A 5,606-nucleotide genomic window follows, 5' to 3' on the forward strand; every position below is an offset into this window, starting at 1 on the left:
TATAATTGTAAAAACATAGGACAGTTTTTTTTTGGATGATCGTTGCATCCCGCGCATTGACGTATAGTGCCGAAGAATTTCTAAAACAGACAAGTAAAATGGCGTATTGTAGATCAAATAAATCATTAAATAAGACAAATACATCAAATTATTTCCAAGTTATCCTGATTGAATTTTCCAGTCAGCAAGTATTTAAAATCAAATTTGTCAATCAAATAACGACACAGATTCATTGTCAATTGAAGAGATATTCTTAGGCCTCGTGATGTTTCGACAGTAAGAAATTCTCCTGCTGTAATATCTCGTTCTTTTACTGCTGTTTGCCAATTATTCAACCATTGCAGTGAATCTTCTAGAAACTATCAAAAATTAAATAATGATAAAAAGCTAAATATCTTCTTCTATTTTATTTGTAATTATGTATCTCGCGTTATTTTTGTACCTTAAAATCATTCGAATCTGGTGTGAGTCCTTGATTTGGTGACTTTTGATTCATCGCGTCAAACATATCATTAAAGCGTTTGCAAAATGATATTGTTTCTTCACATCTGCGAAGTTCTTTGCATCCGGTGACAAATAAAATGCAAGTCCATCATCAACGGAATTGCTAAAGATCTATAACACTATAAGACATTTATGAATTCATAAAATTAAAAAATACACAAATAGTGAACGCTCTATGTTTCGTTACTTGCATGCAAACGTACCTGAGTATTAGGTAGTCGCTAGTCTTACTCTTATTTTCGATGTATTGTCTAACACAACATGTCTGTTTGTTATTTTAGGACACACTTGTGCGTTTCCTGGGTGATTCTTATCAAGATTATACAACGTATCGAAATACTTCCAATCAACGTAGTTATACGTAGATTTCAACTAGGGAACAATGTCAATATTTTTTTTATTTTATTACTTTTATTAAATTTATTATATTTTATTACAATATTAATATATGCAGTTCGATTTTTTTTGTATTATTTTTATTATATTTATATTTTATTACTGTTAATATTTATATTTTATTTTATAGATACAATATTTTTTTCAAATATTAAAAATATTAAATTTTTTAAATGTATAATTAATATCTAATTATTAATTTATAATTATTGTTAGTAAACATTTAAAAACTACAGATTTTTATCTCATAACTCACTTGCAATTTCTTTTTGTTGTACAATCTATTTCGGACGTTTTTGATGACGTGACAGATATTAGAAAAGACAAATACTTTTCGCTCATTATCCAAGAGATGAGTGAACCAGGTTGTTGTATTTTTAATCGTTCCTGTGACACCCAAAATTGACCACATTTTCGTATTTGTGGTAGCACCGTCGATAATAACTCCATGGATTATCGCTCCACATTGTTCCAAATAAAAAATAGCTTTAATAACAATTTTCGCAAGCTCTTCTCCTTTTACTGGATTTTTGAAAGCAAAGATTGCAATTGGTTGTGTATATATATCAGCAAGCAGCTACATTAGTACAAGACCGTGTGTTGCCTGTTTGTTTATTTGTGTAGATTGTGGTCCGTCATCGTCAAAATTTGTTAAACCCACGTAAGTTAAATTTTTTGTACTAACTGCAATAGATTTTCTAAGGTTTATTTCGTCTAGTAAAAAAACCTCGTGACGTTGCAGTGGAGTTTTCAAGGTTAACTGTTTTTCGAATAGTTCCGCAAATTGTTCATCAAAACCACATTTTGTATTAATTAACGAGAAATAACTACGTATTGTTCTTGTGCATAGAAGTGGTAGAATATTGTTTTTCCTTAAAAATTCATAATATCCTACCGATCAAATGTTTATAAGCTGTTATATCCCTAAGAGATATAACTATTAAGGTATAACTACTCATATTACATCCGCTTGACGATGAGCACTGACCGCGTAAAAACGCATACGCTGCGAGATACACGCGGAACCGAAATTGCCCAATGTACAAGCAAAGCGGAAGGACTTGGAATCTACTTCGCTTGCACCTAGGTCCTTGACCAAAGGGGCCCGTTGCCAGACACCCCTTCCGATCAAGAAACTTCTAAAAAGCGATACTATAAAAACGGAGCAGAAGACGCGCCCGGCAGTCGCTCTCGAGTCGTTAATTAAGAGTAACCTCGCTAACCGCGTGCGATCTATAACATCTTATCGCAGTCGCGCGCGCGATTTACAAAGTCATACGTAATCGCTTCCGCTCAACTAGTTAGATGACTACAAAGTGTAATGTTGTGAAAATAAAAATAACGTCGAGTGTTTAGTTCAAATAAAAGTTCTTTAATAGTGAAAAAGTAAAGTGCATTCATTCAATCATCCCGATTCAAGCCCTGACGCCCCGGATTCTCATCCTAATTTGGCGCGACCCCTTGTGCCTTACCCAAGGCACCCAACAAAATTGGTGGCAGCGGTGGGATCGCGCCGAAGGATCGTCAAGAACTACTCGGAAAAAGACCTGAAAAATACAGCAGTATTAATAATCAGGCACATTGAAAATAATAATCGACGGGAAGCGGACAACACAGAAGGCATCAAATAAGACCTGTAACATATACGCGCATATAAGAAAACAGACACGTCAGCTAGATAAATCAGTCGACGTATAAGCAGCAGCGTGCCGTAAGTGCAAGACTACACACACACGAACTTACGAGGAATTAAAAAGGCAATTAGAATCAACTTATCAAAGCAAGCATACGACTATTCTTTTACAAATTGAGTTTAATTCTCTTAAACAAAAAGCAAACAAAGACTCACAAGCCTTCGGAATTCGCGTCGAGACTACTGCGATGGAGCTCTATGAATCAATGATCGAGGAACGAGCGCGCTCCACGACAGAAAAACACGTTATCCTCGAGACGATACCAGGTCAGACGTTACATAACTTTCAGACAGGACTACGCGAGGAAATACAAACCATCGTTAGGTCACGGGATTATCGTACATTGAAGGATGCTATCAACGCAGCAATAACGGAAGAAAAGGTCAGGAACGCCAATGCGACCCGATTAACTAAAAATAACCAACGGGATATAAAGTCATCATCGCGAGATATCGGAAAAATTACTTGTTACAAATGTAGAAAACCAGGCCACATCGGGCGAGAATGCCATAGCAGTAAATACGCGCTTCCGAAACCGGAAAAGTCAGATCGCGTTACTACAGTAGAAAAATTTTGCAATTACTGCAAAAAACGCGGACACACCCGTGAAGAATGCCGAAATTTAAATAGGTCAAAAACAAACGCTGGGGAAAAAACGAAAAAACATAACGCAAAAATAACATAGATAGAATCGGAAGACGACCGGAAAAAGGATAGGTCACAAAAGAAAGAATCTGAGGACAAACGCGATAGCAACGAGGGAGACTCGGAAAAAGAGATCCCGATACGCGCAATCGAGTATCGCGTATCACACATACGACCAACACTACAAGAGACCACAGGTTTGGATTTAATTACACTACCGATGCGCGAAGCTCAGAATGGCACAGTTAAAATGCTATTCAATTTAGGGGCCACTATTTCATTAATAAAACTTGAATATCTAAAAGACGACGCACTAATACATAGAGGAAAAATAACACTCATTGGCATTACGGAACACAAAGCGCAGACAATAGGAAAGACTCATGCGACAACTGACATAGAAAATCGGAAAATAAAGCACACAATCTACGTCGTCAAGGACGATTTTCCCATGGAATACGAAGGAATTCTCGGGATAAATTTTTTGCGGAAACAGGGAGTTAACTGCAATTTTAAAAAACAGGAACTCACCATAGGAGACGTCGTGTTAAATTTACAACCGTATGAGAAGATCCGATTACAGCCGCGCAGCAAAACGATTATCCGAGCCGCCACAAATAAAAATAGCGCAGGAATCGTAAGAGCCGAACAAACTGCACCCGGTGTCTATATAGGACGATGTCTCGTGCAACCGGAGAACTACGTGTGCCCAATTAGCGTCATAAATACAACTGACGAAATTGTCGAATTACGAACACCATTAATAACTATAGATGAAATAGATGGGAAAACAACGCGCGAAATAAACGTCATACAAACAGAAATCTCAAAATATTCGAGCAAAGATAAACGACATAGATAACGATACAAAACAACGAACAGAAGTTTTACACAAAAAGACAGTTTATTTACCCCATGACCTCGAGCGGATTAATAATAACTCTAAACATAATATCTATTATTGCCATTATAATTTGGAAAATAAAAAATAAAAAAGACACAAAAAGAAGACCGAGAGTAACTTGACGATGACTGGAATTTACTTAGATCTATACTGAAAAGAAGCAATAGCACACGTTTTTAGAAAATAAGAAACGATTGTAATTATATTGTAAACGGGTATAAAACATTTGTAAACTTTAGTTTTAAGCGAAAAACTACGTACCTTCGTTTTTCTTCTTTAACGGGGGAGGGATGTTATATCCCTAAGAGATATAACTATTAAAGTATAACTACTCATATTACATCTGCTTGACGACGGGCACTGACCGCGTAAAAAACGCATACTCTGCGAGATACACGCGGAACCGAAATTGCCCAATGTGCAAGCAAAGCGGAAGGACTTGGAATCTACTTCGCTTGCACCTAGGTCCTTGATTGAGGGGGCCCGTTGCCAGACACCCCTTCCGATCAAGAAACTTCTAAAAAGCGATACTATAAAAACGGAGCAGGAGACGCGCCCGGCAGTCGCTCTCAAGTCGTTAATTAAGAATAACCTTGCTAACCGCATGCAATCTATAACATCTTATCGCAGTCGCGTGCGCGATTCACGAAGTCATACGTAATTGCTTCCGCTCAACTAGTTAAGTAACTACAAAGTGTAACATTGTTGAAATAAAGATAACGTCAAGTGTTTAGTTCAAATAAAAATTCTTTAATAGTGAAAAAGTGAAGTGTATTCATTCAATCATCCCGATTCAAGCCTTAACGCCCCGGATCCTCATTCTAATTTGGCGCGACCCCTTGTGCCTTATTCGAGGCACACAACAAAGCATACACAACATGATCCACTTCTTGGTCATCATCGACCTTTGATGGTCTTTTTGCTTGCTATTGCGATAATTTCTTTAAGTGCCAATTTTTGAGTTTCTGGACCGTTCAGTTCAGCACATTTTTTATCTAAAGATATATTTTTAATATTTGCAATTTGTACTTCTTGTACTTTCATACGCGTCATGAGATGTTTGACGCGATCCTTAGCTTTAAGCTTCTGACACTTTTCACGTTTAATTTTTATTTGCATTGCTGTTAATTTGTGTCGAAGAATAGGATTTGAGATGTTACCAATCCGATTTATTGTACGACGATTCTTTACACGCGGCGTTTGTTGTAGTATGCACTTTCTCAATTTAATGCAAAAATAATATATTTCCTTTTTCAAGAGATGTTTCGGAGCGCGCATGGAAGGGATCGGACGAATGGAAAAAAGAACGCTCTCAAATTCACAAACTCAAACAAAAGTTTATTAGTCAGAAGACAACAAAAAAAACAAAAAGAAAATAACAATAATTTCGCGTACTTGGACAATTATTACTCGCGCGGATCAAAACAAGCGATTTCGATCTCGGAGACCGCGATCAATAAAAA

The 5,606-nt window shown here is 36.7% G+C and overlaps 1 pseudogene; it reads right to left on the bottom strand.

The window, feature by feature from the left end:
- Window positions 1-542: 542 nt before the first annotated feature.
- Window positions 543-1,859, bottom strand: LOC146722276 (uncharacterized; annotated as a pseudogene).
- Between the last annotated feature and the right edge of the window lie 3,747 nt (window positions 1,860-5,606).

This window comes from Nylanderia fulva, unplaced genomic scaffold (assembly GCF_048542155.1).
Source record: "Nylanderia fulva isolate GAGA-0341 unplaced genomic scaffold, ASM4854215v1 Scaffold339, whole genome shotgun sequence".
Classification (NCBI taxonomy): domain Eukaryota; kingdom Metazoa; phylum Arthropoda; class Insecta; order Hymenoptera; family Formicidae; genus Nylanderia; species Nylanderia fulva.